General features: G+C 40.8%; 1 pseudogene; it reads left to right on the top strand.

Annotated features, from left to right (window-relative positions):
• Positions 1–5,730: 5,730 nt before the first annotated feature.
• Positions 5,731–7,805, top strand: LOC127965594 (serine/threonine-protein kinase pim-3-like; annotated as a pseudogene).
• The last annotated feature ends 15,196 nt before the right edge of the window (positions 7,806–23,001 follow it).

The following is a 23,001-nucleotide window of genomic DNA, read 5'->3' as shown; positions in this document are numbered from 1 at the left end:
AATTCTCCACAATCCCAAATGGAGTAAAAGCTCTCAGGATGGCAATAGCCACCAACCTAATAAAAAACACAGGTAAGAAATCTGGAATTGCAATCTTTCTATTATTAGATATTAATGATTAGCATGTAAACTTAACATATTTGCAACTGTAAAATGACTGTTGACTAGATGACCTTAAGGACCTCTGCTACTTCTATGGGGAAACAGAAAATGACACAGACTGGGTAAGTAAACCTTTCTTTTTTTCTTTTATATAACTGATTTTTTGATTGCATTGCTGTATTGTATTTTATGTTAACGTGTGTATTTCTATATATTTAGATCAGCTGTGATGTCTGCTTAAGGTGGTTTCACTGCAGCTGCATTCAGAAGTCAATAAAGGCAAAGACCTTCATCTGCCAGGCATGCAGCACATAAAAATTGGGCAGAAAAAAGTGCTGGACTGTAAATAGTTCGTTTCAGTGTAGAAACAATTTAGTATAGATACAACACACTTATTTGTTCTGTATAATTATTGTAGTTATAATTTTTTGTATAGATCTTTTTTTTCTCTTTGTAAATTCTTAAAGGGACTGTTCACCCAAAAATGAAATTTGTCTTCATTTACTCTCCCTCATCACTAACCCACTGCAGACAAGCTGTAGTTCATAGGAGGCACCTGCACTGCTCCACATTTCAAGTGGAAATGAATGACACCATAAAGCAGCATAGTCGTATTCAGCCCTTACTTATCTGAGGAAGTAAGAAGAGGAAATGAGAAGAGTGGTGATCTATAAAATAGGTCACAGCAATAAGTGTAATGAGGAAAATTATGTCATTGTATTGCAAAATAATTTTTCAGATTAGAAAAAGACAAGACAAATTTGGTGTTATCGAAAATAACCAATAAAACACATGACTTAAAAAAAAAACAATAAATCCGCTGAATAAATTACATATTTACAATAAAATATTCAGTTATTGATAATGAATGCTATACTAATATAATTAATAATAATAATAATAATAATAATTTGCTAATTTACTTGTCATAGTGCAACATTTACAAAAGATATCATTCTCATTAATATTTCTGAATTATTTATTATTCTTATTCTTATTTATTTAGATTAATATTTTAATAAACAATTACAAACAAAGCAGAATCTCATTAAATTGTGTGTTCTACACAGTAGGCTATAGAACTGAATAATTCAAAAATAAGAGACCACTTGGAAATTCTCGGTTTCTCTAAATTTACAATTTATACTATAGTTAGTGTTTGAGTAAAACGCAATTTATGTATAATAAAAATAAAATAGTGTGTAAAAATAAAAAAAGAAAGACATTTCTACTAATCTTAAGAATATAACTGCTGTCATTTAAAGCTTTAAATACCATTTTGTAATAAATCAATGTAAGAAACTATCAATGCAAGAAATATATATATAGGAAATTCTCAGTTTCTCTGAATTTTTTATTTATCCTGTAGTTATGTGTTAACTACAGGGGAGATTTCTTTTAAAACTTAATAAAAATTTAAAATATGGTAATTTAAAGCAGAAATTACAATTTATCAAAATAACAAAATAGTTGCCATGTTTTCAGACATGTGTATATTAACTTTGAGACCACACAATTAAATCAATAGTTGGTGAAATAACCCAGACTTTGAATTGAATCATTTGTTCTTTTGACCAATTTTTATTTTCAGGCATGGCTTGTAATAAAATAAAATAAAATAAAAAGGAACATGAACATGTCACATTGAGAGAGAGCCTCACTTGGACAAGCAGAGAACCATGCCTAAGACAGCCCACCAACAACTCTCTTTTGCTCCTTCTCCAGCTTGAAGGGACAAATACCTTGTTAAAGGGGGGGTGAAATGCTCATTTTCACTCAATCTCCTGTTAATCTTGAGTACCTATAGAGTAGTACTGCATCCTTCATAACTCCAAAAAGTCTTTAGTTTTATTATATTCATAAGAGAAAGATAGTCTGTACCGATTTTTCCCGGAAAAGCACGACCGACTGGAGGCGTGACGTGTGGGCGGAGCTAAAGAATCACGAGCGCGAATAGGCTTTTGAGTTGAGAGCATTTGGAAGCTGTGACTTTATGGTGAGGACAAAACCATCATCCAAAACAAACCATGGCTAACAGTCAGATTCAGCCGTTTATTTATGATCCAGAATCAGATCCCGAGGCTGAAACTGAATGAGAGCAGCAGCAGCAACGACTCGCTCCGAGCGGGGCTCACACACTTCTTTTGTGACATTTCGCGACGCTCTCGCTCTGATCAGTGAACGTCTGTTGTGCTCTCAGTGCTCTGCTATACGATAGCGCGCGCTCTTCCGGCAGAAGTGCCTCAGGACCCATATAAGGAAATTCCGCTCCATCTAACGTCACACAGAGCCAAACTCGAAAAAACTTTCCGAAAATTGTGAAAAACCGGAAGGAGTATTTTTGGAACAGAAATACTCCTTCAAACGTACAACTTAATTTGTGAAACCTTGTCCATGTTTAGCATGGGAATCCAACTCTTTAACAGTGTAAAAAAACTCAGTATGCATGAAATAGTATTTCACCCCCCCCCCCCCCCTTTAAATGTAACAGCAAAGCTAAAAAAATTAAGCAAAAGAAGAATGAACTCAGTTAACTCTTGCACGGTTTTGTGTGCTCACTACAAAAACTCTGCTGCGCCTCACAGTGTGAACGCAAAATAGAGTCAATTTTGCATCTTATGGAGCTTAAACGGACACATGCACAGAATATAATGTCAAAATAGTTGTGTTGACCAGTATCCCTGAAAAGAGTTGTTATGTATCACATGAACAGAGAGCCTTAAGAGCCTCAATTGGACAAAAAAAGAGCAGCCTCTCAGTAAGTGCACATAAACCTGAATGAGTTCTCTTTTGCACATGCAGCTGCCTGCTACCCCACAGATATTTACAGAAACTACTAAATAAACAGGTTTTATCAGCCTTGCTGGTTGTATTTGTCTAGTCTCAAAATGAGTATAAATTTGGTTTCTCTGTCAAGTCAAGTCACCTTTATTTGTATAGCACATTAAACAAAAAAGATTGTGTCAAAGCAACTGAACAACATTCATTTGGAAAACAGTGTGTCAATAATGCAAAATGATAGTTAAAGGCAGTTCATCATTGAATTCAGTGATGTCATCTATGTTCAGTTTAAATAGTGTCTGTGCATTTATTTGCGATCAAGTCAACGATATCGCTGTAAATGAAGCGTTCCCAACTAAGCAAGCCAGAGGCGACAGCGGCAAGGAACCGAAACTCCATCGGTGACAGAATGAAGAAAACCAAGCTCAGTTGGGGGGCCAGTTCTCCTCTGACCAGATGAAACCAGCAGTTCAATTCCAGGTTGCAGAAAAGTCAGATTGTGCAGAAGAATCATCAATATCAGGTGCAATATTAGTGCTGTGAAAATCTGACTCCCCCCATTAAACCTGTCCTGTTGAAGCTACAGTCAACTTTTTGCACACACAGTCTGTAGGGCAAGATGTGACATCAGCATAAATTTGGTTGCATTGTGACCTTTTTAACCTGTATTAGTGGGATGGGGGGGGTATGATTTCCACAGGTGCAATATTAGTGTTGTGAAAATCACACTCCCCCCATTAAACCTGTCCTGTTGAAGCTGACGCTACAGTCAAATGTTTTTTGTACACACAGTCTGTAGGGCAAGATGTCGGGGCGTAGCACCAAATTTTGGGCCCTGGGTACAAACCATCTTGCTGGGCCCCGGTACCAAATACCATAATGATACCAATGGGTGGGATATTTTGAAGAAAGTCGGTAACCAAACGACTGATGGACCCCATTGAGTTCCATTGTAGGAAAAAAAAAATACTATGGAAGTCAATGGGGACAGCAACTGTTTAATTAACAACCTTGTTTCAAATATCTTCTTTTTTTTTAAGTGTAAAGTTAAAATACCTTTTTTAAAGTGTAGGCTAAGTACAAGTTAATTGCTGATTATTTGTCTGTTTAAAGTAAATGCAGACTACAGAATCACAGGGTACACTAACCACCAAACTAGATATTCAGTCTTTGAATATACGTTTTAAAATAAGTCATTTTCAATCATTAAGTTGTGCATTAAACTGAGAACAATCTTGTACAATGTAAGAGAGTGTGCGAGCTAATTTGCATAACAATGTGGTAAAATAGGCTCTAAAGATCTGTGTTTTCGCGGATGTTAGATTTTGACAATGGAGACAAATATACAGTGTTTTCATGTAAACTTCTGACTCTGGGGAGAACTCCTCCAAGAATAGATACTTATGTTAAGAGGAAGAGGATAGAAGCTGCTTGCATGTATATTTAAGATACAGCATGCATTTTTGGTGTGTGTAATTTTATATGAGTGTAACTTTTATATGCTGTCTTTGAATGAATGAGTGTACAGATGCATGGAATATGGAAGTCACCTGACAGAAACTTAGAGCTTGAACAAGGAGTTGTGCAGCATGTTCCAAAAGAAAGGGCTTGATCTTCTTGACGTTGAATAAAGCAAATCTGCAGGATCGACAGTTTTAGCAATGTGGTCTGAGAAAGTCAGCTGATCATCAATCATAACTCCAAGGCTTCTTGCTGTTTTTGAAGGAGTTATATATAATAATGTATATTATGAGTATTATTCAGATACAAAAAGATTGAGGTTTGTAAGATTTCTGTACATTAATATAAAAAAAAAAATCTTCGTGACACCCAACTTTTGAATGGAAGGTTAAATATTTGTAGTCATCCGTTCGACTGCTCCTTCTTTCTGCTTGTCTTTGCTGATTTTGAGCCGAGGCAGTGCTGTCTCTGTGTAGTTTTTGTCCTCAAAGCCTTCCAGAAGCTTTCCATGAAAGGCAAGAGATTTGTCCAGGGAGTCAGATTTCGGTACAACACCGGCCAACTCAATCCCTCATAAAACTAGATAATTATTATAATGTTTTAATATTGTATTCAAATATTTAGGCTATTGTAAAATTATTATTCGAATAGTTGTATATATATATATATATATATATATATATATATATTTCATTATGTTATTTCTCAAGGTTTTCTTTTACTTGAAAACGTGTAAAAATATTTATGCCGAAATCATATCATAACCATAGACATAACACGCGTCGCTATAGCAACTACAATTCGATTCACCTATGCACGCCTGACGTCGCATGCGCAAAAGCGCGAGCGCACACATTTATCTTATACATTGAATTTGTATATACTTTTTTATATTAACTTGTGAGATTTATTAATAAAGGCATAAATCAGTATATATCAGAGATGCTATAATGAGCTCTGGTTGAACTGAATTAGAGTTTATTAAGGTTTTCAATAGTTTTGAACTCACGCACGCGAATTGTAGTTGCTATAGCGACGCGTGTTATGATCTGATCGATATCTGCTGGTTGAGAGACGAGGCGACTTCAGAGACTTCTGGAGAACATTTTCTGTGCTGAGATTGAGATTTTCGACGGAGTTCAGAGAAGAGACTTTTATTTTAGGAGATCGGAGGATTTTTCTTTGAGTAGAGTTTTATTTTTGAAGGATTTCTGATTATTTCTGAGGAAAGACTTATTCAATTTTTTCTTTTTATTTCGGATCTTTCTTTTTTTCTCTTTTTATTTCTTTCTGTCTTTCTTTCTTTCTGTAATTAATTAATTGATTAATTAATTACCTTTTGTTGATTAATTTCTTGTTTTGATTGGAGCTTGGAGGAGTTTGTCAATGGCTCATTTGGGTGAAAGACGAGGTGAGTGTTTTAATTTAGTTTGTTTATTATTGGTATGTTATTATAGTACGATGTTGTTCATTGTGTTAATGAATTGATTTGAAGAAATGTGTGCAGGTTAACTCATTTAATCACACATTTCTACCAGCTCACTGATCACATGTATTTTATTCCTTGTGTATGAAAATCAGTGAAATATGTGTTTAATTCTTTGACACAATTATAACGCTGGCAAATTACAGAGCTGCTCAAATGCAATTCAAGACAATTAAAATGTAAAGTAACCTAATTGGATGTGAGCAGTACCATTGGTGGTTGATTGTTAATAAATGTTGCTAATAAAGGCTGTAAGTGTTTGATGTGTGTAATATTGCAGGCTCGGGCCGCTCCAGATCCAGGAGTGCTGCTGTCTCTCAGACGGATGATCAGGAGCTTGAGAGACGTGGCTCTGGTGACGGCGCTCAGGAACCGCTGCCAAACCCAAACCAGCCGCTGAGCCAAGAGCTGCCTGGATACATCACACCTCTGCCTTCAGAGTTGGCCGTTTCTGTGTCCACAGATCAGCCTCACAGGAAGAGGAAGTGGCAGAGCGGCAGCCAGGAGGATGAGCATCCGTCTCCTTCATACAGAAGAGCTGCCAAAACGCTCCCGCAGAGGTCAGATACACTCATATTAAACACCTGATTAAAGACTCTAAAACGGAGCGTTTGTCCTGCAGGAAGGTCAGGGTCGGCTGCCGCTGGAGGTGGCGTTGATGACCCTGGTCAATTCGGCTCCTGCCTGCCCCAACGTCCTGAAGCTGCTGGAGTGGTTTGACCGTCCCAGGCGCTACACCATGATCCTGGAGCGCCCGCTTCCTTGCCAAGATCTGGAGAGTTTCTGTGAGGAGAACGGACGCCTGGAGGAGAGTCTGGCCAAGAAAGTGCTGCTGCAGCTGATCACGGCGCTGAAACACTGCGAGAGCCGTGGAGTCCTGCACCGGGACGTCAAACCAGAGAACCTGCTGATCTCCACAGACTCACATGACATCAAGCTGCTGGACTTCGGCTGTGGAGATCTGCTGAAAGACTCGGCCTACAAACACTTTGCAGGTTGGTTTGATCTCCCTGCAGTGATCTGTGTTTGTTTGTGGACTTTTGATGATCGAGCGAAGGGAATCTGTTTGGACTGGGGCCTCTTCAGATGATGTTTGTGGTCTTGTTGGGTCTCTCAGGCACTCTTCAGTACGCCCCTCCTGAGTGGTTTCGGCATCACCGTTATCATGCGGGACCGGCTACGGTTTGGTCAGTGGGGGTGACGCTCTACAACATCCTGTGCAGCTGTTTCCCCTTCAGAGGCGCATTGAGGGTCACCTCCAAAAGCAGACTGCTCTTTCCTAGAGAACTGTCGACAGGCAAGAGACAGAAATCAGGTCCAGATCCAGGTGAAGCGTGTGGTTTTGTGTTCCTGAACACTGTGTTGTGTGTAACAGAGTGCCGTCAGCTGATTCGCTGGTGCCTCAGTGCAGCGGCATCAGATCGGCCCAGTTTAGACGACATTGAGCGCCACCCCTGGTTACACTGAGCAGGTGGCCAGTGACACACACTTATCTGACTCACAGCAGTCATGGCTGGATTGTCTTGTTAGGATCAGACTAGATAAATGCTTCTGATTGTTTGTATAGGGTGAGCAGGAGTGACACAGGAAGTGCAGAGAACAGCTTCCTGATCACCTACAGAAAGAGCAGAGGATCATGGACTAATGGCCGCCACACAATGAAGGGTTTTGATCCTCTGCTCCAGTCTGTGAGGGGCTCTGTGTGGATGCTGGAGGAGTCTGAACACACAGCAGCTGAAACCTCAGCCCGACGGGCCACAGATCAATATGTGTAGTTTCTCCACAAATACAGTCGAGAGAAGGGAGAAAAGTGTCAAGAAGCAGAACAGGATCAGAAAGAGTCTGGGGCAGAGTGTTAACTAGCATAATGTATTCATGGAAAAAAGTCCACTTGGTGTTAGACAGAATTTAAGTCACCAAAAAATTAAGTAGTAATTCAAGTAGTCCCCACAATGTTTACGAAACAGAAATGTTGAAATTTTACACATTCAAAAGCAATGAATATAATTAAATCAAATTGTGACAAAATGTTAAAGAATGACTTTGCTTTGGCTCATTTTAACAAAGTAACATAAACAAGCAGGAAGCTTACTCAATTAGGCCATAGTCTCTGCTTTTTATTATTAACATTTTTAGTTTAGTAACTTTAACTTCTGCAATAATTACAATGTGATTTGTGATTGTAACCTTTTTTTTTTTTGCACATAATACATGCTTACATTCACTTTATTTGTTTAATCCAAATACAAAATGAGGAGATATATAAACTACTGTATACCACAAATCAGTAAAAACATACAGAGATATAAATTCTTGCTCATATCACTCAGCCCTATACAGAACTGTACTGGAGTTTTTCATAAAGTGTACTGGATTTTTTATTTTCTTTCTTTTTAAAAATGTCATAAAAAAATAGCAAAACCTAACTAAACAGCCCCCCTCGACCGCCCGCCACACTGATGGTACTTAAAACTAATTTTCCAAGTTTGGCAGGTCGGCATTTGTACTCTTTTAGTTACATTCTTGTAACTTGATTTTTCTGTATGTATTTAAATAGTTTTTTATATATATATTTTTTCTGTTATTATTCAGCTACCATCAGAGCTGCTCAGACATTCTTCTAGATGTTGTCTATAAAGAAGGAGAAGGAGGCTTTCTCACTCTGTCACTAGTGTGCAGAAAGTTTTATGGCATCAGTTTTCAAAGAAGAGCTCACTTTACCTGGCTGGACATTATGTATATTTACAATTTTATTAACTGAACAAGTTTTTTAAAGATATTTAGAAAGTTTATTGCATTAATTGAGATATTTTATTTATTTATTTTCGTAGGAATCGTTGACTGGAAGTCTGTCGGTCCAGATGTGAGGTGTGATGGCTGCAGATTAAGATTTTGCTGGCTTCTGTTCTATAGACTGCTACTTCCGTATAAATGAATGAATGAATGAGTGGATTATTTCTTTATTTATTTTATTTGACTTGAATTGGCAACTGAAACTGAAAGTTAAATGTTTCAGTGGATAAAGCAGTGTCTGTTTGCTAAATTGGTTAATGTCACTTAACAGAGGGTAACTATTTATTTAATCTGACTCCATTTTAGTATGACTTTGAATTTAGGTTGAAATGCTAATTGGTTGTATGCCTTTTTAATTAGTATTCTTCTGACATTTGATTATTCTAGTTAACTCTTCACTTTTATATTAACTCGTTCATTCGGGTGCTCATGTTGCTAACAAGGATTCAACTTAATCTACAAGATTCAATAATCACAGAGTAAAACAGAATAGAATCAAAATGTAACAATTTATTAACAGTCAGGTAGATATGTATTTTGCCAATTACATATCCAATTGAAACACATCAAATCATATCAATACAAAACATCAAGTTCTCAAAGATTAATCTAAAAGTAAAGTATGCATATCTGACCTTAGAAAATACATAGTATGAAGTGAAGAGACACACAACACACTACGGGCTTACTGGCTACAGAAATCGCCCTGATCCTCTTGTTGCAATCGTTTAAATACCTCAGACCAAGACAAACATCCCCCGAGATGGAGAGAGGAACTGACCATTGGAATTTGCATTAACTCAGGTCCCAAGCCTGGGTGGTTTTACAACTCAATAGGAACAGGGGGTAATTTACATGGAGGACCCTAGGAAAGGGCACTCCCATCACAGTAATCAAGATATCTCTTAACTCTTAGGATCTGTATTATCTTCATGAGTGTTAGTTCACTTGCGTTGACATTTTCATGTAATTATTTTGAGCAGACTGAGTAGAAGGAAGCATGGGTGAAGGGATTTAAAATGAAACAAATGGCCAGAAGGGGAGGAGGTCTCCTGCTCCTCCACTCTTTGGGGTGTCTCAAAGATGCCCGTGTATGTTTGTATTGTCTGTTTCACAGGAGATCAAAGTATCTCAGGTTCTTTCACCTTACAGTTCCTCCGTTTGACCCCCAATGGGTCACATTCAGATGAATCCAATGGGGTCACTGTTAGATGATTGTTTATCTTCGAGATGTTATCTCAAAATTGTCTTTGTAATGTTAGCAGCTTTAGAAACCTTCTGAGGGCTGTATTCATCTGCAGAACACTCAGTCTCAGCATGTGTGTGTCGCTTGAGTTCTCACATATTGCATTATTGACTAGATAAAGGTACAGTGAATTCTTGCTGACATGTGAGGAGAGCATTTTCATTAAGTCAATTATGAAATCACCCTGTGGCCACATGGCAATTCTATTCTCCTCTACATGGTTTAACTGCAGCTATATGGAAAATAGCAGAGTGTACCACTCAGGAGACAAACAAATTCTACATTGATAGACACACATGAAACTTGAAATTGCAATGGAATTCCAGTATTGAAGTTATTCCAGTTATTTACACAAGGCACATGGTCTAGAATGAATGTAGCATCTACAACATTAAACCTAAGTGTTTACACGCTTACAGTAAAGCAGTCGTGCTTTTTAAAGAATAAACTCAACTAAGCTATGTGTACATTTAGTAGCACAAACAACTATAATGTGTGTTCTACGTGCACAATGTTTAGCACAATTATAAATTTGAAAATGCAAGCAGGATTATTGAAATTTGGATGTTTCCATATTAAACTCATTGCTATTAAACTGCTTACCCACTAACAAGTGAAGTCAGTAGCTGAAGGCCTTGCATTAACAATGCAGTCAACTAAGAGTGTTACCTGAGGTAGACTTGTTACATGTAAACCCCTTATCTTTGCCTTTAGAAAGTGATATCCTACGTTTCAGAAAATAAGGTGGAGGTCTACCCCTTCCCAGTGACCAGCATTTTTCCTCTGTATGGCCTATTTTCTGACAGGAAGAACAAAACCTGCTATCTTTGCCACAGGGTTGTGTGCTGTGTTCTCCTGAAGTTTGAAGATTTTCATGTCTCTCTAATGCTTTCTTTACACCATGCGCTCTGGTCCACGACTCTCCGCTATTATGGTGCTGCATCTCCTTAAGAACTGAAATCGGAACACTATCTTGAGCAGTGGCACAGGCTTCCTCTGAACTAAAAGTTCTAGATTCATCACAGCAAGTCACCTCCTCCAAGAAGTGGACATGCTTTTCAGTCCCATTGCTTTTAGAATAATTCCCTTCTGTCATCCACTGTGCAGATGCAATAGTTTGGGGCTTTGATTTCCATCGGTTTTCTATCCTTGAACCCCAATCTACAATCGCTCTGAATGTGTTTTCGGCTGAATCTGCTTCGTTTAACAATGCATTTTAGACTGGAGTGCCAGCATTGTTCTTTATGAGTTGTAACAATGGTTCCTGATCACGGCTTGCATTTTCTAGACCGGAATATTCTTTGTATGTCATCCACAGACGTTCAGCGTATGTTTCAAACGGTTCATTGCTTCCCAGTTTAATTTGTAGTATCCTGCTCCAATCTGCGCTTGTTGGACCCCTTATATCTAGCAATGCCCGTTTTAATTTAGTCAGTTTCATTATTGTTTCGCTTGATTATGTCTCCAGATTTCATTTGAGGGATTAATTTAGATCGGAGTTCTTCAGGAATGGTTAAGAGTGTGATTTGCCATACATCCCTAGTTTCCAATTTATACACTGTGGCTTGTAGCATCAGTGTTTCTGTAGGGTTGGAATGGCCCTCTTCTGGGCATCATTCCCACGATCTGTTTGTGTGTTGTACACTCTTCGCATGTTAATGGGCGGCTAATCGTGGTTATTTCATCGTTTGTATTTGTTATGGTTTTGAGTACAGTAGTGTTGTCACGATACCAAAATTATTGTTTCGATACTGATACCTAGTCAAGAATTGCGATTTCGATACTTTTTCGATACTTTTCCTGAAAAGGGAAAATACACTCTCAAATATCATTGCTGTGCTTTATTTTAAAACCGGGACAACATTCTAATCATATAACACACTAATAAATGAACACATGAACAGCAGATATATTAAACATTTGAACAAAATATGAAATGTCAAAATATAACAAATAAATTAGAGCAATGACATTCAAGGTAAAGAAAGAATAAATTTAGCAGCATTATCTCAGTTATCATAAGAAGAGTAATAAATTTATCTTGATTCTGAACTTTGAAAAAAAATATGAACATCGATTATATTAAACAATGTTTCTGAACTCAGAAGATTAAATGACAAAATATAAATAATATCAATTTAAGCAATGGCATTCAAGTAAAAAAAAAAGAAAAAAAAGGAAATGTACAATTAGCAGCAATATCTGAGATATTGTAACTTATTCTGTCAGTTGTGCAAACTTTTCTTTCAGAGGAGCCAGTGAGGTTTATTGAGCGTCATCTTTTTCTACCAGTCGTGGACCGGCGGCCACATCATTTGTGTTTGCACATGCAGATGCGCGGGTCCGGTTTTTTCCAACCCGCGGGTCCCGCTTTTATGAAATTATTTGGCCCAACGCAGCCCACAAATAAAGTACAATTTCTTTACCCACCCCGACCCGCGCATCGGGGACATCACGGAAGATACGTTGCTACTAGACTCATATTTCTCGTTTTCTCGTTCCCTCCACAGCAGCGCGCGAGCGCGGCGCTATTAGCAGCGCATGCGCAGCTCGTAAACAGCTGTGATGTGACGGAGCATGTTATTTGTTGAATGTAGTGAACGAATCCGCCCTTCACTGAACGAGATCGCTAGATATTCTCATTCGTGAATGAGTTGAATGAACTGATACATCTAGTTCGTGAATGAAATGAATGAGTATACAGGGTCAGTGAGCCAAGCATGTAAATCTCGATCAGCAATCAGCAGATACAAACATCGTATAGATTTTAAAATATTGCTTATTACTTATAAAGCCCTGAATTGTTTAGCACCTCAGTATTTAAATGAGTTCCTTTTACATTATAATCCTCTACGTCCGCTACGTTCTCAAAACTCAGGCAATTTGATAATTCCTAGAATATCAAAATCAACTGCAGGCGGCAGATCCTTTTCCTATTTGGCGCCTAAACTCTGGAATAACTTACCTAACATTGTTCGGGAGGCAGACACACTCTTGCAGTTAAAATCCAGATTAAAGACCCTTCTCTTTAACCTGGCTTACACATAACATACTAATATGCTGTTTTAATTTTTAGGCTGCATTAATTAAGTAAACCGGAACCGGAAACACTTCCAATAACACCCGATACTTGCTACATCATTAGAAGAATGACATCTAGTCTGTTTCTCTCTTATTCCAAGGTCACCGTAGCCACCAGATCCAGTCTGGATCCAGATCAGAGAGCCACCGCAGTCACCCGGATCCAGTACGTATCCAGACCAGATGGTGGATCAGCACCTAGAAAGGACCTCTGCATCCCTGAAAGACAGCGGAGACCAGGACAACTAGAGCCCCAGATACAGATCCCCTGTAAAGACCTGGTCTCAGAGGACCACCAAGACTAGACCACAGGAATGATTCTTCTGCACAATCTGACTTTTCTGCAACCTGGATTTGAACTTTGAACTGGAGCTGGTTTCGTCTGGTCAGAGGAGAACTGGCCCCCCAACTGAGCCTGGTTTCTCCCAAGGTTTTTTTCTCCATTCTGTCACCGATGGAGTTTCGGTTCCTTGCCGCTGTCACCTCTGGCTTGCTTAGTTGGGAACGCTTCATTTACAGCGATATCGTTGACTTGATTGCAAATAAATGCACAGACACTATTTAACTGAACAGAGATGACATCACTGAATTCAATGATGAACTGCCTTTAACTATCATTTTGCATTATTGACACACTGTTTTCCTAATGAATGTTGTTCAGTTGCTTTGATGCAATGTATTTTGTTTAAAGCGCTATATAAATAAAGGTGACTTGACTTGACTTTATTAGAGGCCAGGCCTACATAGCACAAGGAAGCGCTCCATTTTTTTAAATAAAATTCTATAATGACATTACAAAAAGTGAGACGTTATTTCACTGCATGAGTTATTCATGTTTAAGAAGTTAGATTATGAAGAATGATTTGTTGATCCTGTCTTCCCTACATTCGTTCTGAAAGATATTTTTTAATTATTTCATTTTTCAATTAAGTGGTAGGAACAAAATCGACCCTTGCAAGAAGTGGTGGGGACATGTCGCACCCATCCTACCCGCAAATTACACCTATGTTTTGTATGCATAGTAATTAAGTACATAATGCATGCTGAATGACATGTTTGTCATGAGAGTGACTATGTAAAGAAGCTGTGGTAGTTGCTGCCTGCTTTCCTGTGATTTAAAATCTATTTTTAAAAAACTATTAAAACTACAGTGAAAAACAAAAAATAATTTTAACCAAACTAATTTTATTTATTGGTGTCCAGACTTTTTCAGACCCCTTTAGTGCCGCACAAGCGGGAGGTCTTGCTTTCCCAGAGCGCACACACCTCTCTCTCTCACAAGGTGTGTGTTTATCGATAAATTCTTATAATATCTGCATCTGTGCACTTCTTTGTCATACATGCAGTTTACAAAATATCATGGGGGATGCAATAATCGGTTCTTCATCTAAGTTTTCCCTACATTCACCCCTCATCACACCACAGCTGTTTCCTTCAGTGAAAATGATGCACATATGAACGCTTACTTTATAATGCTTACTTCATATATATCAGCGATTTTCAATTGAAAATGTAGCTTTCAATATAATACATATTCTAGTGAATGTAACAAATAGGTTTGCATACTTGAGCTAAGGAAAGAGGGCTGTACTAGAAATGCAAAAATTGTTGTGTTTGTATAAACAGGTTGTGTGTGTGAGATCATGAAGATTTGTATGAGGGGCCGTACAAGCCATAATTCATTCTGGCACTCTCACACACATACATTCTCCATTCACATACATATATTCTTGCTTTCACACACTTACATTCTTCTTACACATGCATACATTTCTACTCTTACACCCACTTACATTCTCCTTTCATATGCATATATTTTTGCTTTCACACACACATACATTCTCCTTACAAATACATTTATTTCTACTCTCACACACATACATTCTCCTTTCACATACATATACACACATACATATATAGAATGTATGTATGTAAGAGAAGAATGTATGTATGTGCGAGAGAGAGTATAGTGGAAACGGAAGGCGTTTAGTTGAAACGGAAGGCGTGTAGTGGAAACGGAAGGCAGGTTAGGTGCGATCAGACTCACAGTGACAGGTCTTGATCAGGATGGCTGAGGTAGATGAGGCAGCCGCAGAAGTATTTCAGCAAGCTATATCTGGGTTTTAAAAAATACATAAATAAATATTATCATCGTGAGAAGGTTGCGTGGCCTCGTCATTTGAGCGAGTTGTGATTGAGGACGCGAGCTTAGCCTCAGTCATGTTGCCAGATAGACATATTATAAGCGTCCAAGGATTTTTTTTTTATTATTTTTTTTTTATTTAGGAAGTGAATTAAGTGGGAGGCAGCAAGTTAGGGACAGCCATATTTTTATATTATTTAAATAACCCAAGACTCATTGCGGTTTATTTATTTTTAGATTTTTATTTACTTATTTATTCAATTGCACAGCTATGCGTGCAGCAATAACTCAGTGTTAGACTAGTGTTCTATAAGCGCCACCTGCTGTCAGAGATTGAATTAGCATTTTCATCGGAATCAGAAAGCGCTTTATTTCCAAGTGTTTACACACAGAAGAAATTTCGTCAGGAGCTTCCAGTACAGAATGTACAAACATAGTGCAGACACACACACACATATAATTAAGGAAAAAAAAACCTAATAATATATAGTAATAATAAAATATTAATTCAGCCCATCTGATGTTTTTGTTTTGTGCACTTGCTTCATGTTGCATATAGTGTTTGTTTGTTTGCTCAAGGTTAGTTTAGCCAGTAACAGAGCAAAATAAACATTAAATAAATGTAAAAACGAAAAAAAAGAGAGAAAAAGAATAATAACTAAATAAATTGGCAATGAGAATGAGAATCGGCTCATTTGATAGTAAAATAAATAAAATCCTGATCAGTGCATCCTTAACTGGAATAGTTAGGCCTGGAAAAGAATGGTTTATTTTAGTTTTGTCTTTGAACTATTGTACCTATTTGTGCAAAATGGTTATTATTTATTACAATACAATGTTACAGTCAACAATTAAATAAGTCTTATTGATTGATTGATTTATTATTGCAAGTCCTGTGAAAAATTTTCCAGGGCAAGTTAAAATTTTTTTACCACTGGCCAAACCGGACCAGTAGAAAACGTATTTAGCATTAAGCCCTGTTAATACAATCAAAATCAGTGTCTTGACACTTGTACACAGATCTGTAAAACACATAGGTTGCATATTCATATGCTCAAGTTAAAAACTTAAAATATGTACTTGAAAAGAAAAAAGGATGACTTTGAATAGCATAACTGTAAAATTGTGAGGAAGAGCTGATCAGGTCTTGCACATGTATTTCCTGGTCTGAAAATGACTTCCTGCTTAAACAGGAAGTAATGGATACCAAAAAAGATAGAAGTAAATGTATGTGTAAGGAGAATGTATGTGTGTGAGAAAGAGTAGAAATGTATGTATGTGAAAGGAAAATGTATGTGTGTGAAAGTAGAAATATATGTATGTGAAAGGAGAATGTATGTGCCTGAGAGAGAGTAGAAATGTATGATTGTGTAAGGAGAATGTAAGTGTGTGAAAGCAAGAATATATGTATGTGTAAGGAGAATGTAAGTGTGTGAAAGCAAGAATATATGTATGTGTAAGGAGAATGTAAGTGTGTGAAAGCAAGAATATATGTATGTGTAAGGAGAATGTATGTGTGTGAAAGCAAGAATATATGTATGTGAATGGAGAATGTATGTGTCAGACACAGACGAGGACACAGAGGATTCAGTGATAAGGTAGTTTAATGTGAATCAGAGGTTTCAGACACAGGTGAATCTTGACACGTGGATAGAACGGTGACAACACAACTTCCCTTATGGTGAACGGTGATCCAGATGGTGCTCAGATGAAGACGATGGGGACAGGAAGACTGACGAGGATGAAGAGGGTACAAGAGTTCAGGTAGGTTTAATAATGGCGTTCAGGCAAGTGAGGAGATCGGTGCAAGACCAGACGATGAGTGATGGTGACTGATGGCTTTATATGTGGTTCTGGTGATGATGCACAGGAGTTCAGAATTCGGGTGATTGGGGACGAGTGGGTGTGGCGTAAGTGTCCGATTCCGGGAGTGTAGAAGGTGTGGCTGTGACAGTACCCCCTCCTCCACGGGCGGCTCCTGACGGCTGGGATCTTGTGCGACGACGGGGTCTACCTCGGCCACGGGGAGCGGGGTGGTCTGGATGGTCTTGATGAAAGTCAGTGAGAAGGCTGGGGTCCAGGATGTCGTTACGATTAACCCAGCAACGCTCCTCCGGGCCGTAGTTTTCCCAGTCCACAAGGTACTCCAGTTGAGGACCCCGTCGTCGAGAGTCGAGGATAGCTCTCACCCGGAAGATGTCGTTGTCGTCTTCGATGGCCGGAGGAGGAGGTACGGCATCATCACCAGGTTCTGTGGATGGAGGAGACAAAGGTTCAGTGAAGGGTTTGAGGAGTGAGACATGGAATGAAGGTGAGATACGGTACTGTGCAGGGAGTTGGAGTCTATAGGTCACTTCGTTCAGTTGCCGTTCAATAGTGAATGGTCCAATGTATCGGGGACTCAGCTTACGGCAGGGCAGTCGGAGGCGGATGTCCCTCGTCGAGAGCCAGACTTGTTGTCCAGGTTGGTATTGCGGCGTGGGTCCTCGACGAGCGTCCGCTTGCTCCTTATGCCTCCGCACTGCCCGCTGGAGATGCACGTGAGCCGAGTCCCAGACCCTCTCGCTCTGTCGGAACCAGTGATCTACCGCTGGGACCTGCGAGGGCTCACCTGACCATGGGAAGAGCGGAGGTTGGTATCCAAGGACACATTGGAAGGGGGTGAGCCCGGTGGTAGATTGCTGGAGGGAGTTCTGAGCGTATTCGGCCCAGGGTAGGTACTGGCTCCAACAGTCCTGGTTACGGTGGCAGTAAATCCTCAGGAACCTCCCCAGCTCCTGAATCTTATGCTCCGTCTGGCCGTTGGTCTGAGGATGGTATCCCGAGGAGAGACTGACGGACACCCCTAGAAGACGGAAGAAAGCTGACCAGACTCTAGAGATGAATTGGGGGCCTCTGTCGGAGACGATATCTTCTGGGATGCCAAAGTGACGGAAGAAGTTGTGGAATAGTGCCTCTGCCGCTTCGAACGCAGTGGGGAGTCCTTTGAGAGGGATGAGTTTACATGATTTTGAAAACCTGTCGACCACTACCAGTACACAGGTGTAGCCTTGAGAGAGAGGGAGGTCAGTCATGAAATCAATGCCGATATGGGTCCATGGACGTTCAGGAATGGGCAGAGGCACCAGTTTACCTTCCGGGAGTCTTCTAGGGGTGTCTGCTATGGCGCAGACGGAGCATCCTTTGAGGTAGCGGACCGTATCCAGAGCCATCGATGGCCACCAGTAACGCTGTTGTAGGAGCGAGAGGGTCCGCCTCCTGCCTGGGTGTCCAGAGCCCGGAGAGGTGTGAGCTAAGTCCAGGAGGGTAATCCGATGTTGAGGGGGGACGAATAGTTTCCCTTCTGGACTTCCCGGCGGAGCAGGGTGTTGAAGGTTTTCCTGTGCAATCAGATGATCAATACTCCACTGGATAGGACTAACTATCATGGCTGGAGGGAGGATTGGTTCTGGAGATTCGGGTTCGGGATCTGCTTGATGAAGACGGGAGAGGGCGTCGGCTCTATTGTTCTGGGAGCCAGGGCGATAGGTGACCTTGAAGTTGAATCTCGTGAAGAACAAGGCCCATCTAGCTTGGCGATGATTCAGTCTTTTGGCTTCACGGAGGTATTCCAGGTTCCGGTGGTCGGTTACCACCTCGAAAGGGAACTGGGCTCCCTCCAGCCAGTGATGCCATTCTTCCAGAGCCAGCTTAATGGCCAGTAGTTCATGGTTACCGATGTCATAATTCTGCTCCGCCGGGGATAGCTTCTTCGAGAAGAAGGCACATGGATGGAGTCGTGGTGGATTCCCCTGCCGCTAGGAGAGGACTGCTCCGACCCCGGTGGATGAGGCGTCCACTTCCATGATGAACTGGTGGCTGGGATCAGGGTGGATGAGGATTGGAGCGGTCTTGAAGGCTTGTTTGAGCAGGTGGAAAGCTTCAGTGGCCTCGGGGTTCCAGGACAGAGACTTGGGCCGGTTTCGGAGGAGAGAAGTTAGAGGGGAGCTGAGTAAACTGTAGTCCTTGATGAATCTTCGATAAAAGTTGGCAAAGCCCAGGAAGCGTTGAAGTTCTTTTATGGAGCCGGGTTGAGGCCAGTGTGTGATGGCGTCCACCTTCCCCTGGTCCATCTTCACGCCACATGGGTCGATGATGTAACCTAGGAACTGGACTGAGGGCGTATGGAACTCACATTTTTCGGATTTGAGGTAAAGGTGGTGTTCCCGGAGTTTTCGGAGTACGAGGATGACATGATGGATATGTTCTTGCTTGGATGTGGAGTAGATGAGGATGTCGTCGATGTAGACAATTACGAACTTGTTAAGGTAATCTCTGAAGACTTCATTCATGTAGTTTTGGAAGACGGATGGACTGTTGGATAACCCATACGGCATGACCCGCTATTCATAGTGCCCGGAAGGAGTGATGAAAGCGGTCTTCCATTCGTCCCCCTTCCGGATGCGGATTAGGTTGTAGGCGCTCCTCAAGTCCAGTTTCGTGAAGATCCTGGCTCCGCGTAGTTGTTCCAACGCCGCTGGGACCAGGGGAAGAGGATAACTGAATTTGACGGTTTGTGAATTGAGGTGGCGATAATCGATGCACGGCCTCAAGCCTCCGTCCTTCTTGGCCACGAAGAAGAAGCTGGAAGCGGCAGGGGAAGTAGATGGTCGGATGAACTCCTGAGCGAGGGCTTCCTGTATATACTCCTCCATGGCCTTCTGCTCCGGGATGGACAGGGGATATATTCGTCCTTTAGGAAGGGTTGCTCCAGGCAGGAGGTCAATGGCGCAGTCCCATGGCCTATGAGGTGGTAGCTTCGTTGCCAACCGCTTACTGAACACATCCTGGAACGCCCGATATTCAGGAGGGATGATATGATCCATCTTCGTGTCGGGGCTCTCCACTGATGTGGACTGGACCGGTAGGGAAGACTTCCTTAAGGGAGGACTGACCTTGGGGATTTTAGCTGGAGGAGTGATGCAGGTATGATGGCAGGACATTCCCCATTTCAGGATCTCGCCAGTGGGCCAATGGATGTGAGGTTGGTGGAGGTTAAGCCAGGGGCGTCCCAGGATGATGTCTGCGGTGGATTCCTCCAGCACCATGAACGTGATGTCTTCTTCGTGTAGGAGTCCCACGCGGAGGATGATCGTGGGGGAGAAATAGTGGACACGACCCTTGCCCAGCGGCTTTCCCTGTATGGTGGTTACTTTGAGTTCGACAGGGCTTCGGTGATGTTTGGCGTTGAGACGAGTTAAGGTTTGCCGGTTGATGAAGTTCCCCGCCGAACCGGAGTCGATGAGGGCTTGTACAGAAACAGAAGAGCAAAGGTGTCTTAGAGTAACCCAGGTCTTAGTTAGATGAGCAGTTTGAGGAGGTATATGGATGGTACTCACCGCTGGGCGTGGAGGTCGAACTGGACAGGATGGTAAGAGGTGTCCATCTCCCCCACAATAGAGACATAGCCCGGCGTTGATCCTCCGCTGACGTTCCGATGCGGACAGATGGTGAGAGTCCACTTGCATGGGTTCAGGTGCTGGAGGAGCGACAGATGGTATAGCGGGCGGAGGAAGTACAGCGGGAGTGAGCGGATGACAGGCAGTGAGTCTCTGGGCAACTCGAATGGATTTCTGAATGAGATTCTCTAGTCCTAGTGAGTCTTCGTACACAACTATCAAACTTTGTATCTTGTCATTCAATCCGTGGCGATATGCTGTAATTAAGGCAGTTTCATTCCAGCCGCTTATGTAAGCGAGAGTACGGAAGCGTATGGCATAATCACTCACAGATTCATCTCTCTGTTGGTGAATGGTAAATAATTGGTCATGGACAGACAATGCAGAAGTTTGATGGCCAAAGACGGATTTTAACTGGGAACAGAAGTTAGTGACGGATCCAAGGGCAGGGGAGTTCGAGTCCCAGAGAGATTCAGCCCATTGGAGGGCCTTACCTGAGAGTAGGTTGATGATGAAGGCTACTCGACTGCGTTCGGAGGTGAATAAATGAGAGTTGGATTCCATATAGAGGGAACATTGTAGCAGGAACCCGCTGCAATCCTCCGCCGTGCCGCTGTATGTCGCTGGTTTGGCCATGGGACTCGCAGGGGCAACTGAAGAAGTGACCGGAGTTGTAGCGGTGTTTGAGTTGTTGACAGCCGGTGAAGAAGGGGGAGTTTGTTGCATCAGTGAGGACCGTACAGCGTGAACCAGTTGCGTGAAGGGATCCGCGGTGCGGTCCTCGCCTGTGTCCGAAGAGCTCTGCATGCGGTCTGGTCTTCTGTCAGACACAGACGAGGACACAGAGGATTCAGTGATAAGGTAGTTTAATGTGAATCAGAGGTTTCAGACACAGGTGAATCTTGACACGTGGATAGAACGGTGACAACACAACTTCCCTTATGGTGAACGGTGATCCAGATGGTGCTCAGATGAAGACGATGGGGACAGGAAGACTGACGAGGATGAAGAGGGTACAAGAGTTCAGGTAGGTTTAATAATGGCGTTCAGGCAAGTGAGGAGATCGGTGCAAGACCAGACGATGAGTGATGGTGACTGATGGCTTTATATGTGGTTCTGGTGATGATGCACAGGAGTTCAGAATTCGGGTGATTGGGGACGAGTGGGTGTGGCGTAAGTGTCCGATTCCGGGAGTGTAGAAGGTGTGGCTGTGACAGTATGTGTGTGAGAGTGCCAGAATGAATTATGGCTTGTATGGCCCCTCATAGATTTAAATTTGGCTTATTCAATGCTCAAATGTTATACCTACAGTGAAATACCTGCAATACGTTTGGTATATAACCCCTATATATATATATATATATATATATATATATATATATATATATATATATATGTATGTATGTATGTATGTATGTATGTATGTTAAATCGGTGCGAAGAGAGTGTAGAAGATGTGAACGTAAATGGAAGAAAGACAAACTACAAATTTCGTATGAAATGTTAAGAGACTCCTTAGGTAAATTCCAACAGGCTGTAAAAACTGTTAGGTTCAGATTTTTCGCAGATATTATTGAGAAGAATCGTCAAAACCCAAGAGTCCTTTTTTCAACAATTGATGTATTTCTAAATCCTAGATTGGAGGTCCCTGGAATTATACTTATGGATTTATGTGAAAATCTTTTGGAGTTCTTTGTCAGACGTATATCGAACGTCCGAATGAATATACAACAGTGTTCATATGAGCCTATGGATATACCTGTAACTCATGCTGTGATTTCTGATTTTGAGCCTATTTCCTTATCCACACTTGTAGATATTGTTTGTAAGGAAAAGCCAACAGTCTCTCTACAAGATATTGTTCCTGCATTACTATTTAAGAAGGTTTTTGAATCGATTGGTTCATTTGTATTATCAATAATTAATAAGAGTCTATTGTCTGGAATTGTTCCAACTTATTGTAAACATGCTATTGCATCCGTTGCTGAAAAATGCAAACTTAGATAAGAGTGTGCTGTGCAATTATAGACCAATCTCAAAGCTTCCTTATCTAACTAAGATCCTGGAGAAAACAGCCTTTATCCAACTTGAGTCTTTCCTCACTGACAATACTATCGGTGAAGTTTTTCAATCGGGGTTCAAAAAACAACATAGTACAGAATCTGCAGTATTAAAAGTATTTAACAACATTTTTATGGCCACAGACACTGGGGATGTGACCTTACTTCTACTATTAGATCTTAGAGAAGCTTTTGACACAATTGACCATAATATTTTAATTTCACGCTTAGAAAACTATGTTGGTATTCGAGGTATTGTCTTAAATTGGATTAAGTCCTACTTTCAAAATAGAAGTTTTTCAGTGCAAATGGGGGAATGTACATCGAGCTCAGCGACTTTATCATGCGTCATTCAACAAGGATCTATTTTAGCACCAGTCTTTTTTTTTCTTTATATGCTTCCTGTAGGTC

Source organism: Carassius gibelio, chromosome B9, assembly GCF_023724105.1.
Source record: "Carassius gibelio isolate Cgi1373 ecotype wild population from Czech Republic chromosome B9, carGib1.2-hapl.c, whole genome shotgun sequence".
NCBI lineage: Eukaryota > Metazoa > Chordata > Actinopteri > Cypriniformes > Cyprinidae > Carassius > Carassius gibelio.
Note: the sequence above shows the minus strand (reverse complement) of the source record. Positions and strands in the feature narration are given on the sequence as shown.